Source organism: Peromyscus eremicus, unplaced genomic scaffold (genome assembly GCF_949786415.1).
Source record: "Peromyscus eremicus unplaced genomic scaffold, PerEre_H2_v1 PerEre#2#chrX_unloc_1, whole genome shotgun sequence".
Lineage (NCBI taxonomy): Eukaryota > Metazoa > Chordata > Mammalia > Rodentia > Cricetidae > Peromyscus > Peromyscus eremicus.
In genome coordinates, this window is record NW_026734288.1 from 756,402 (window position 1) to 770,957 (window position 14,556).

The following is a 14,556-nucleotide window of genomic DNA, read 5'->3' on the forward strand; positions in this document are numbered from 1 at the left end:
TTTTACCTACAAATAGAACCTTTGTTGGGTTGGAATTTAGGAAATCTATTGCGTGATAGAGATTCTTTGAACAGTGTGGATGTGTTTCTTTCATGTGTTATTAAGGGTGACAGAGAAAATGTATTCAGTCTTTCAAATCAGTGACCGCCACATTGTTTTATGGAAAAAAAACATATTTTATTTGTTTTTCATTTCTCTAATGATGTTATTTGTACAGTTTCCATATCTTGACTGCCCTAAGTTATCTTGTCAATTGATATGGATATGTCTTAGTATGTCAAGTGACACATGTGGGCTCCATTCCCACAAGTGGTTAAGAGAGATCACTTTAGTTTGAATTCTCATTTTTGATCCAACCTTACACTGATTTCCACAGTGGCCATGGTAGACAGATTCCATGACCACCAGGAAAAGAAGCGATTCATGCCCACTGCATCCTCACCTACATTGCTGAAATTATTTTGCAAATGTTTGCTTCTTCAATGGGTGAGGATGGAATCTCCTGAGGATTTGACATGTTGTTTCTCCATCAGTATAATTTTGATCTCTTTTCATAAACTGTTTGAAAAATGTATTATTTTTAATATCTCCTGCTCAGACTTGAATGTTTGAGATTTTTCTTTCTCCGTGTATTATGGAAGTGAATTACAGGTGAAATGAATAGGAATCAGACATTCCCCACACTAGAGGCCATTTCTCCCTGGCTTCCTGACCATGCAGAGCATTTGTGACTTCTTGGCCCTGGACAGCCATCCAGGATGCTACTCCCTGAGTGAATGCATCAGAACAGGATTCACATAATATTCAAGTTATAAATTCCTGCAGGTCGGAAATCATATTTGAATTTTTCGCATAGAATGAGAGATAAAGTCCCATCTTGTTTTGAGGCACAGGGATTGAATGTGTACGTCATTATTCTGTCTTGATGTTTAATTATTCAAGTCCTAGGGGAATGTGTGACAGGTATGTAGAACTGACATTCTAGTTCTTGAAGGTAAGAGCATTGCAATCAAGGGTCTGACTGGGAAAGATGACACATCCAAATATGGGGCAAGCACTGATCCTGGATGACAAAGTCATTCTTCAATGACAGCATCCTAAGAACAAAGGTTCAGAGAATCAGAGATAAACATAATAGAACCTGTTGCCTCAGGAGGTCTTGCGTACTTTATTCTTTATGCCGAGCAAGATTATTACAAAGGACAGCATCTCATAGGCTCTTTTCAAATGGGACAGAATCAGCAGAAACTGTCACACAATGGAATGATGTCAATGGGAGCAACTGAATAATGCTGCACAAGGGGAACACATGATGTCTAATGATAATTACAGACTGAGCACACAGTGGCCTTAGGACTGACAACCGTTTTCCTGTACACAGAGAGATATTGGCTCTCCAGAAGCTGGACTTTGACTCTTTGGATGCACTGGCTCCAGTTCCAGACTGACTTTGCTTTGTCTCCTCCTGGGCAAAGACACAGAATTAATGTTCTCTTAGTCTTCCCTTTGGGGTCTCGGAGAAAGTCTTGGGAAGGTATGGCTCCCAAAAGGCTTAAGACCCTAAGAGCATAAACAGAAGAATGTTGGCTGAACACCAGCAATAATTTTCAGCTTCCTGACTGCATATCATGTGACCAACATTATTCCCCACCATAATGTCCTATGTCCATTTGAATTTTAAACCTCTGTCAACCATGGCTCCTTTAAATTGCCTATTGTTCCAGGAACACAAAACATTTAATAATATTCTTCCCTCTGTTTTCTGAGGAATTCTTTGAAAAGTTCTCTTTTGTTTCATAGTATAGAAAGCTATTTTAATACTTCTGTCTAAAATGTTTCAAGCAAATGGATACACGGATCCCAATTACAATTTTAATTCTATCAGGAAACATTTTTCTTATTGCCTAGAGAGTTTTAAAGAATGTTTTCATCGTGCTTTTTTAAAGCATTCTATTCTGACTTAACTTTTCGTGGTGAATCTACCCATAACTGTTACAAGGACAACTTTGTCAGGATCTATTGAGTTTATATCAATGGGGGAATGGAGAGGAAGTTGTCAGCATCACTCAGGTTACCAGCAGGATCCCTGGCTGTTGGTTGGCAGAATATATGTTAAGGTACTGTCACTGATGATGTGCTGTAATATGACAGTGATCATGTCACTTTCAAGTCCCTGTGAAACAGTATATTGACATTTAACACTGAAAGTATGATTTGTGTTTTTTAGAAAAGATAGATTTTCTATTTTGAACATAAATCATTTTATGTAGAGTTAGGATGAGATGGACATTAGAAAATCTTTGACAAGAAACTTTAAATGACAGAAACAGGAAGAGTTGTGGAAGAAAATTTTTTATCACATTGTGATGCCACTTGTCATACAACAGAAGGCAAAGGTACTGACTTTCCTACCCTTAACTCTTTCAGATGCACATGTCTGTGTGCCACTGTTTTGTATTGGATAACTGACTTTCTGGATGGTTTAAAGTCAATTTATAAATATTTATATAGAAATTTGACTTTTCTTTATAGATTCATATTCCCCAATTTAAAACTAACAGTGTTGTATTCATTTGATGACACTTATCCCTGTGTACTTTGGGCAGGCTTGATTTGGAATAGCACTACATTTGGTTTGCCTCCAGTGGGTAAGCACTAATTTTCATCTGATTATTTTATGTTTATTGGAAACGTATTATTTTTTATAATGATTTAAAAAATACAAAGTATTTTGTGCCATTCAAAATGTAAAGAAAAATGTTTGCATGCATAAAATGTTGAATATAATCTCTGGTTCTCTATGATTGGTCCCCAAATCTGCTTTCAATGGTGTTCATATGTGAGTGAATCAGTGAGTGTGTGTGTGTGTGTGTGTGTGTGTGTGTGTGTGTGTGTGTGTGAAAGTGGGTCCTAATGTAGATGGATATATGTACATAAAGTAGCTTGTGTATTAATTTTGATTTAATGGTCATTCACTTATAATTTCAGATGCCCACAAATATTCCATTTGAGAAGGGGTAGTTTAATTTTCAAAAAGCATTAGAGCTTTCACTTTAGGGAATTTTATTCCCAATGCATTTTGCTCACATACATTGAATTACATCACACAAAGAACAGAAGTTGGTATGACTCTCAAAGAGCAATTAGGAACAGGAGTAATTTTGTGGTAGTTCACTCTTATAGGACACAGTAATAAAGTAAAAAACACCTATGATGCATGTTCTAGTCTGTTTCTATGGCTCTAATAAAGACATTGATTTCCATAGTAGCAGTAAATACTTGTAGTCCCAACAGCCATGGATGGGAATTCCTCTTTTTCTAAATTCTTAAGAGCGTGAGCTGTCAAGTGTTTTATCGATTATTGGCCCTTCTGATGGGTGTCAGAAGAAATCTAAGTATCATTTTTATTTGGATTTCCCTGATGACTAAGGACGCTGAACCATTTTTAAATGTGTCTCATCCATGTGTGTTTCTTCTTTTGAGAATACACCATTTAGTTCCATACCACATTTTACTTGGATTATTTGTTGTCTAGATATCTAGTTTTTTTAGTTCTTTACATATTGATATTGACCCTTTATCAGATATGTATTTGGTAAACATATTTTCCCATTGTGTAGTCCACTTCTCTGTGTTAAGGATGGTGTATGTTGAAAAACAAAAGCCTTTTCAGTTTAATGAAGCCCCATGTATTCATGGTTGTTAAGTTTCCTGTTCACAAAGTCTGTTCCCATTCTAATGTGATCAGGACTCTCCTCCACTTTCTATTTTTATCATACTCAATCCAACTGGTCTTAGGTAGAGATACTTATTCTGTTGAAAGTTAAGTTTTGTGCAAGGTGAACAGTATTAATCTATTTGCCTTCTACAATCAGTCATTGAGTTGGAAAAACACCACTTGTTGAAGAAGATCTCTTTTTTTCTAGTGTGCATATCTGGCTTCATTATCAAAAATCAGGTTTCCAGGAGTGTGTGGATGTAGACGGATTTCTAAACAGTCTTACTAATAAGAAACACAGAGCCAAATATAGAGTTAATAGCCAAAGAGATCAGAGCAAGAGCCATGACTAACTAGCTTACCACCAGCAGTAGCTTCCCCAGAGAGAGATCTCTTCCTACCTGACTTGTGTTTTTGTTGCCTTTCTGTTCTACCTTCTCATTGGCTCTAAGCCAAGCCGCATGACTTCCTCATCACTGCCTGTCTATACAGATGTCCAGGTCTCTGTGGTTGGTACTAGGATTAAAAGCTCCTGTGACCATGCTTGGCTGTGTCCTTGACCACACCCAAAGTCTGGCTGCCATGTGATTGGATTAAGGGCATGTGATACCACTTCTTGACTCTGCTTATAGCTTGCTTTCATCTCTGATCTCCACACAGCTTTATTTATTAACATACAAATAAAATCACATTTCAGCACAATTAAAATATCACCACATTTCCCCCTATTAACCTAATAAAAAGAAAAAAGAGAAAAAAGTTATAACTAATATAAGAAAAACTCTATAAAATAAGTACAATAACTAGATACAATATATACAGGCAATAAATACCTCAAAAATGTATAGTCAATTTTCATTTGACATACTCAGCGAAAATATTCCATTATCTATCCTATTTTTGTAAGTTCAACATGGACCTAATTTACTTTCTATCATGTCTTGTATTAATAACAGAGAACTATCTTATAATGTCTTTCAAATTTATACACTTACACCTCTTTAGTGAGTTTCTTTTCTGAAATTCTTAACAAGGAAAAGTGTAACTATAAAAACTTAATCTTTAACTATAAATATTCTAACCTTCAACTCCCTCAGACCCAAGAAGTAAAGAATATTAACTAGTAAAACAGGAAGTGCACACAAGCAGCTTCCAAAAAAAAATGTGAGTTAATGGAAACAGCCAGCTGCCTGGACAGTCACCAGAGTTTTCTCTGCAACATTGGGGCATCATCTTCAGTCTATAGGCATAGGGTATCTGACAGACTCATTTGTGTAGTATGATATACAAAAGGCCTACAGTTCGAACTCACATTGGTGAGAGTAGTCCATGTACCAGAAACACCTGAATTCCACCAGTATCCTGTCATGATTCTGGATTATAAATTCTGGAAAATGTTGATTTTTTTTAATTCAGTTGTCCATTCATTTTGGCTTGTGAGTGGCTTCATTTCTTTTATTAAATGACAGCCTGCCATTGAGAAGTTAGACTCTATCAGCTCAGTTACTCTTTCAAGATTAACTGTTTCAGCTTGTTCCACTGCACACCAGAAGCCACCAGTACACTGCCTGTTCAGCTGCTTTCTAAGAAAAGGGCACTATACTTTTTCCAGATTGCAAAGGCCACTTCAGGGATGGTACCATATTGTTCTGGCCTCAGAGGATGCCTGTTGATAAAGCCTCAAACACATTTGTCTTGGCAAGAATCGGTAGTCCTTTGTTTCATGTCCTGTCTGTCTATTTTGTCATATTTGTCAGCAGTTGATTAGAGGATACTTTGTTGTCCAGTGGCTAACTTTTGCCACAGTTAAAGCCAACTCCACATGCAGTTTCTTCAATGCTCATATTTTCTCTGAAGTAGATTGGTACTGCCAGGAGCCAACATGTCTCATAGTAATAAAAAAGAAAAAAAAATTCTAAGTTATTAAAACATTTTAAATCCCATATTCTGTGGACCTCTGAAGGGTTTGAAGATGACCTGTCTATCTAAAATATACCTGCTTTATCTTGAAAACATACCTAATAAAACTACATGTTTGATTGTAATATTTAACTACTAACTTTCATTTCTTTATATCCTAATAGTTGGTAATAATAACATTCAAGGATCAGCAAATTGCATTACATTGTTATATGAGCAGTATACGTACAATATCTTGAACAAGATTAGAAATATACATATAGCATTTTCTAACAATATCAATCTCAATATATATAATTTGTATACAATATACAAAAATCCAATCTAATGTAAAGTATTTAAAACTAGTAATTGTCTTTTAAAAGTATATTCAATCATCTATCTTTCATCTATATTATATCTATATATTCTCTTTATTTTTCTGAGTAGATTCAATAATCTACCCTTTATTCTATCACTTTCATGTCTCCTTTTTTTTAAACAGGAACCTTAAATCTAATCTCCTTTGCTTAGCCCTTTTTCTAACCCTTAACAACAACTTACAGCCAACCCTCCTAAACAATGAAAATTATCCCAGACCCAAAACCCATTAAAAGACCAAAAAACCACCTACCCCACACTGCCTCTTTGGGAATGTAAGCCTCGTATTCTTAAAATTGCTTCCTGCTGGATTTGGGCAGAGGTATCTTTATTCTGAAAAGAAAAATTTTGGATCAATTGTGAAATTCTAGAAAAAGTAGCTATATCCTTTGTTGTCCAGTCTGAGCATAATGCCAAAGTTCAGGGCTTATCTCAAGTCCTTATTCAAGTAGTCTTTGAAACTGGATCATCTCAGCTAGCCATTTCAAATTGCTCTCAACAATTTGTAGTCCAAAGCTGATCTGTAAATTATGTTTGACAGCTCAGTGGTATTATTGTTGTCCACATGGAACTGTTGTTGTGGTGGTGCCCCATTTTCTTCCTGGAGACTTCAAACTTGATGTTAGGCCTGGCCATGATTTCCTACAGAAAACTGATAAGGACTCGAACACAAAGTCATGTATAGGCAACTAATTGAAGCCTTTTTTTTAGAATTAGTTAGTACTCTATATGATCATTAATATCATAATAAAAGTTTAAAATATATATGAATTTTATAAATTTTGATATAAAAATTCATGCTTTAAGAAAAGTTTAAAGAAACAAATTGGAATAAAAAATTGACATTAGTAGTTATTGCATAGTTTCTTAATTATTTTTTATTTGTTTGTTTTCTCCTGTCACAGATCAGATGATGGCTCTTTCTTCTGGCATGATACAGGAGTTTGCATTTTCATTTTAACAATGTGCTTTGGTTTAAAGAAGGAGAGAACCACTCTCCAGCTCCAAAGTCAGCTTTAATTTTTAATTGAACTGGGACTACAAGAAGACCAATAGTGTTAAATGTCTTTAGAGAAGATCAGAAACAAATATTTAAGAAGACTTAATGAAATTTTATAGATGGTATATCAATAGGCCATTTTACTTTTTTTCTTGAGACAGGTGATTTGTCCTTTTTCTTCAGTTGTCTCATTTGTCCAATTTTCTTCATATTCCTTAGCTTTTATTCTTCTAAAAGACAAAAACAAGAACCTTTACCCAAGACTAACTTAGGGGAGGTTCCCTTTTGGCATGTTATAGCTGATTAAATGAAAAGGCATGTTTTAATGTTATAAGTTAGTTTAAATTACATGGTCATGCTGGTTGATGATCTATTACCTCTTCTAATTAAGAGGTCTCTCTTGTTTAAATCGAACCTTTATCAATTTTGATGGTATCCACAACTTATCTTCTCCTATAGAAACAAAAGCAAAACCTCATCCCCAATGTAACACATATCCTTGTTTCCATTCTAAGGTCAGCACATTCTTAAGGTACATAGGCCAATTTAATTCTGTATATTTTTTGTATTATTCAATGTCTCTCCGCAGCTCTTGTTCCTTTCTCATTAGCATTGAGAAAATTCTAAGTTAATAGAGCGTTATGCAATCCAGGCGTTGGTGGCGCACGCCTTTAATCCCAGCACTCGGGAGGCAGAGCCAGACGAATCTCTGTGAGTTTGAGGCCAGCCTGGCTACCAAGTGAGTTCCAGGAGAGGCGCAAAGCTACACAGAGAAACCCTGTCTCAAAAAACCAAAAAAAAAAAAAAATAGAGCATTATGCAGTCTATTTCTGGGTTTTTTTTTAACCCTTCTGTTTATTTAGCATATCCTTTAGAGTTCTGTTTGATCTTTCTATAACTGTTTGGCCTGTAGGATTATGTGGTATGCCTGTAATATGATTTATATTGTAATAAGCAAAAAACTTTCATTTTAACAGAGACATATGCTAGAACATTGTCAGATTTAATTTGTGCATGTATAACCATGATGGCCATAACTTCTAGAAAATTAGTGATTACAGAATTAGCTTCTTCAGAACTCAAAGCAGTTGCCCATTGAAATCCTGAATAAGTATCAATGACATGGTGTACATATTTCAGTTTTCCAAATTCTACAAAGTGAAACACATCCATCTGCCAGATTTCATTCCTCTGAGTACCCTTTGGGTTATATCCTGCTATTAATGGCATCTGATTGTAAAAGGGATAATTAGGACATTCCTTATAATTTCCTTGGCTTGTTGCCAGGTTATAGACAAATCCTTTTTTAAACCTTTACAATTGACATGATAGTTTTTTTATGAAATTCTGAGGCCTCAAGGACATTTCCTATCAATAATTTATCAATCTTATCATTATCTTGTGCTAGAGGGGCTGGCAGACAAGTATGGGATCAGATATGAGTTACATATAAAGGATGACTCCTTTTCCTGACTGTATCTTGTAATTGAATAAATAGTGAAGTTAATTCTGACCCGTCATGGATAAATTCTGCAGTCTCAATGTGTAATACCATTTTTTCAGCATACTGAGAATCAGTAACTACATTGAAAGGTTCTGAAAAATCCATTAATACCAACAGAATAGCATATAATTCTGATTTTTGAACTGAATTATAAGGACTTTGAACCACTTTACTTAAATTTTCTGATTTGTAACCTGCCTTCCCTTGTTTGTTGGCATGTGGCATATAGGATCTACTTCGAGATCGTCTTCTATGAGAGTGGGACCGGGACCAAGTGTAGCGTCTATGAGAATGCCTCCTTGACCTTGACCTGAATTTTGATCTTGATCGAGAATGGGATTCAGAATGTTTGGAAACTCTTGTTGGACTATGAGATCCTGACCTGCTCTCTGATTTTACAGAGCAGGAGTTCCCGTTGGAGATTTTGACTGAGAGCGAGACTCTCTGCCCTCGAAGTTGTTCTCCTCTACATCACTCATGTTGGCCAGGAGTTCCTAAGAACTAAATGAGAGACAAGTCTCAGCTCGAGGGCTGACGGCCTAGTCACCCCACTGTCTGGAGTGTGGGGAGGTGGAAGGTGATGTCAACAATGGCTGCTGCGCTCCACTCCCACTAGCTCACACGCTCAGGCAAAATGGCGCTGACACCGCCATCTTTCTCAAACTTTTATCCTGGCACTTAAATTGACTATCTTTTTAAATAGTAAAATAAGGATAAGAAAAATAATAATGTGCATAATTTGATCAACATTAGTCTTCTCATATAGTTGTTCCATTGTCAGACTGCCTAAAATTTCAAACAAAGCCCAATTTTCTTCCAATGTACACATAAAACTCATTTTTTTTAATGTGGAAAAAAAATTTCTCTTTTAAATAGGTTTTTCCTTTAAAATATCTGATATGTTAATTGACTTACCAAGTCTGTGTAGAAATCTGAGGAAATTTCAAAACAGCTACCTAGCTTCCAAGGTGGCAATCCAGAGAGAGAGAGAGAGAGAGAGAGAGAGAGAGAGAGAGAGAGAGAGAGAAATATAGCCACAAGCTCTGGCTAAAAGCTTAACTCCAACCACGTGATCCCACTTGAGTCAAGTGGAGCCTGGGCTCCGGCTTCCTTAAGCTCTGACTATCTGAATTGGCATTTCAGTGTAGCTGTTGCAATTACATTTGAGTGCAGCTGGCTGGTAGCTCTGGCAGGCCTGAGTTGTTTGTAGCACCAGCTTTAAGCAAGTAGCTCCAGCTACTGAGACCTAAGACCTAAGACCTAAGCCGAGCTGGGCCCAAGCTAGGGCGCCAGGCCTGAGCTAGGTAGCAGGGCCACCCAGGTGGGAATCCGGACCTGCCACCATGCCAAGCCAAGCCAGGCAATTTTTAATGAATTCTTCCCATGTGGGTGCCAAATGTAGATGTAACCATCTTGTTAAATAAGAAAAACAGAGCCAATACAGAGATAAAAGCCCAAGAGGTCACATTAATAGCTAAGCACTAAAAATCTTACCCTTTACTGCCACTTCTATCCTTCCCTCTTCCAAGAGAGCTACTTCCTGTGTTAAAGTCTTTATATAGACTTTCTGTTCTACCTTCTCATTGGGTGTAAACTCAACCACATGACCTCCTTGTCACTGCCCAACTATACAGACCTCCAGGTCTTCTATGGTTGGTATTGAGATTAAAGGCACGTGTCTCCATGCTAGTGGTATCCTTGAACACACAGAGATCTGCCTGTCATGTGATTGGGATTAAGGCTGTGTGCTACCTCTGCCAGACTTCTGCTATGGCTTGCTAGTAGCTCTGCCCCCAGGCAACTTTATTTATTAACATACAAATAAAATCACATTTCAGTGCAAATAAAATATCACCATAGAAAATATCCCTGTTATTCATAAATTTCTCTACAGAAAGTTATTTTTAAAATGTGATATAGTCAATGGAATCACTCAGCATTAAAGAAAATTTAAATTATGAAAGTTGTAGGAGAATCATCACAATTGAAAATAATTTTGTTTAAAAGCATGACTGTTTTACAAAAAAACTGAATAACTATTGACTGTCCCATATGGATATTTTACTTTAGCTTATATATACATGTTGATATTAGGAAAGATATTGGTATACTTAATGAAATGAGAATGTGTTCTGTCATATGGAAGGAAGAGTTGTCAAAGGAAGTGATTAGAAAGAGAATGGAACAGGAATAGAGACTGTACTAAGGATTTAGAAGGAATTATAAAGTATCACAGGCTCCTAAACAAAATGAAGAGGGAGTCACTAAAAGGATGATAATCAAAACATGAACAATGTAAGAAAATGTCATTATTAAACCCTTGGCTATAGATGCTAGATATAAGCAAAGAGTAGAGATTAAAAAATAGGTGTTACCAGAGAAGACTCGTGTGCATCAAAAAAGGGCATGCTAAAAAATTTTAAAAAGGGAAAATTATATCAGATGCTTGGGCAAAATTAAGTCAAGATGTCCTCAGAATGGAGAGAAAGAACAATTAAGATATGGAAGGGGTGCCTAAGTATCATTGAAATTAGAATAATGGAAATAGTCTATAATATATTCATACAGAATTGGGGAGGTAAATAACTGGAATGTTAGGGGCAATACTGTTACTGTGTATCAAGCCTGGGAATAATTGAAAAGGCAAAGAGTAAATAAAGTTATTCATACGTGGAATAGAAAATGTAGTGAATGAAATTAGAGAGGAGTTTAGTACCAATCACCATAAGCCAAATAAATGCCAAGTGGAGTGGCCAGCCTATAATTCAATCCTTGTTGGGGGAGACATGGATTCCCACAGAGCATGTTGGATAGAAAGACTCGCCGTCATGGTGAGCTGTGGGTTTAATTTGCCTTAGTAAGATAAATAATCAAGGATGTTTCCTATAAAGCATATGTGCACATCCATGCAATGTGATCACAAGCATACAACCTGAGAGATGTGCACAGTAGAAGAGTGGAACTTGAAAATGGGACCCACACATAAGATTCCAATTAGGCAAAAAAGGATATTTATTGATTGAAGCACTCTAGTCTAATTATGGCTCAGCAATTTGAAAGTAACTCAAAATACAGAGTTTCTACACACCAAATTTCTTATGAGAAATATCAGTTTAATATACTCATCTCAAATAAAAATATTTAAACGTACTGAGTACACAAGATTCCATGATTTCATCCCTATGTCAATCCAGTGTGCATTTGTGAAACAAGGTAGCATAGCCTTCATCAAAGAAAAGCAGAAGTTCGGAGCAGGTAGCTCAGCTCAGTCTGTGAAGCAAGACTCCCAATCTGAAATGTGAATTCTCTGAGGGTAATATCAGGGATTCAATGGGCATACAAGAAGCTCTAATGATCCAGAGTTTTTTCATTGCTGAGGTTTTTGTGTATTCCCTACTCCCTGGAGTATTTTATCTTGTTTGTTTGATTAGAAACAGGATCTTTCTGTAGAGCCCTGCTGTCCTGTAATGTGCTATGTGGATCAGTCTGGACTCAAATCGATATCCTCCATCTGCTCACTGTCTCTTGTTGGGAGGATTAATGCCATAAGTCTCCAACACTGCCTTAGTGCTAAGTGTTTACTATAACCAATGGTAAGCAAAAATACTACGTAATCAGTAAATCATGTTGACAAGGAGATAGAATATTTTGCTTAATAGGCAACTGGGGTGAACATATCCATGGAACCACCTGTAAAAAATAGATGGGAACATAAGAGCTCTTCATGCATAAGAAAGAGAACATACCCTGTACTTGTGGTGAAAATTTAAGTTTTACAGATGTTTTTCAGTGTCCTCAAGGTGCCAAGATTCACAGAGCTCTTAGTAACAGAATGTTTTTCTGACTCAGAAAAGTCTTCATGAAAACCACATAATTTTTAAGAAATCACACATTCTAGCTTCCTTTATCTGGAAGCCTGCTGTACAGATTTCCTTTGGTAGGAACTGTGCCAAGTGTCAGAACGCTCTTACATGCATTATATGATTCTTTTTCAGAGACTGTTTGCAACAGAGATTTATTATTTTCACAATGAATAATAAAATTTGAAAAATTTGTTTTTCCTCTTGAACTTATTGATCCTCACTAAATTCTGGTTGAGAAATCATTGTAACAAGGTAAAATTTCATAGTGGTCCTGAACAATGTTCACAGTCTTTTTTCCCTAGTAGAAACATAAGTAAGATAAGGTTTATAGAAACAATCTGAAAGAAGAAATTTTAAGTGAGTCCTGAAATTGTAGTGAGTACACTAGAACAGGAACTATAGCAATTCTGACATATATAGTTCAACTATGGCAAGTACAGCAAAGGCACAATAAAATCACCATATTTGAAGAGGAATACCAAACATTATTCAAATAAATGCAAACAATATGAGAAATCCCTTACCTACTTCTCAAATCTTAAATATCATCACAGAATTTACACTAGAGAGAAACTATACAGACACAAAGAATATTGCAAGTATGATCCCTTCAGTTCAACAATTATATTACTTTAGAAAATTTGTTAGTAAAAAACTTGATAATTAATGTCCCAGGGTTTATACATAGAAAATGTTCTTTAAATTAGTACAACTTGACAAGAGTATATTAAACAATGTTCATATCTTACTTGATGTCAGAGAAAATAAAACAAGAAGCCATATGTATAAATGAAATTTGGAACCATTTAACAAGAAATAAAACTGATATTCACCAAGTAGCTTCTTGGTAAATAAACTACATAGGGAATAAAATTTCATATAGAATGATTTCATACAGATATTAATTTTAATAATGGTGCTAAATTCGTGTCAAAATTAGCTAAAGCAAAATGTCTAAAATATAAGGAATTATACTCAGTACTATGTATAAACATCAGTGAGGTAGGATATTTGTGTTTGTGTTACATTCTACATGAAGATTTTTTTTCATAATATTTGCAATTTTAACTAAGTGTACATTATAGAAAATTTTAACTTTAAATTATTCTCTTAATTAAATTCTGGATACATATATTAATGCTTTTGTGCTCAATACATGCTGCATTGGAATGATAAGTGTTCACATAATGGTAGAAATGTGTCATTAACATTATCAGTTGCACAGATCATAATACAAACTAAAACATGTGTCTAATTCATAGTACATTACTTGACATAAATTATAACATACAAATTAGTAAATATGTATATGAGGAGCAGAGGAAGTTTGGATTTGTGAAAGACTGAATGAATTTCATTTGTGTACAGGGTGACTTCCATGTCAGAGACCATACACTCAGGTCAATGGGAAACTTGTAAAACCACCCATTTCAGGCACCACAAAATGAGAATGCCTCTTGCCCTGCATGTGGATAGTGACAGTGTTCAGAAAATATTCACCCCAGGCTTCTCCAATAATAGTTTAAGCCTTAGCAGTGCTTCTTTACAGAGACTGTCCCTGCTGACATGATCCAAACCTGTGCCCTTATTCAACTGGATAGAATGACCCCATCTACCTGTAAGTATTATTCTTGAAATATTGTTCATTACTTTGTAATGAATAGGCAGAGATTCTTGGTGATATTGTTTCTCCATCACAGGGCAGAATCCACCTAATCCCAGGTATTTTGTGTGTTCCTTTTTCTTTTCAATGAATTTTTTCCTATGACATCATCAGGCAACTCTAATCCCAACACTGGAGAGGCAGAGACATGTCAATCTCTGTGAGTGTGTGGCCATCTTGGTCTATACAGTGAGTTCCAGGACAGCAAAAACAATTACACAGAAAAACCCTGTCTTCAAAATCTAAAAGAAAAAAATAATAAATTATATTACATAAGTAATTATAATAAACCAGGACATATGAAACAATGAGAAAAGTAACTGAAGACATTTAGAGAAGCGTGGATTGCCCTCATGATTCTTGGCCCCAAATACCTAGGTTATTCTGACAGTTGAAACATTTTCATTTGCATCTACTCCACAGATTTTATCTGACATTTTCAATGTAAGCATCAATGTTGTTTTAATCAGGCATTAATGAGAAAGAGAATGTGGAGGTTCTTAAGGGTCCTTAAGGCGCCTGAATAAC

At 35.8% G+C, this 14,556-nt stretch overlaps 1 long non-coding RNA gene across 1 annotated transcript in view; it reads right to left on the minus strand.

The window, feature by feature from the left end:
* Positions 1–4,816: 4,816 nt before the first annotated feature.
* Positions 4,817–14,556, minus strand: part of LOC131900993 (uncharacterized) — a 139,840-nt gene continuing 130,100 nt past the window's right edge. The window contains exons 2-3 of the long non-coding RNA XR_009376300.1: positions 6,252–6,331; positions 4,817–5,604 (exon numbers count right to left, since the gene is read on the minus strand). This is a non-coding gene — a long non-coding RNA (uncharacterized LOC131900993). The remainder of the gene's footprint in view (positions 5,605–6,251; positions 6,332–14,556) is intronic.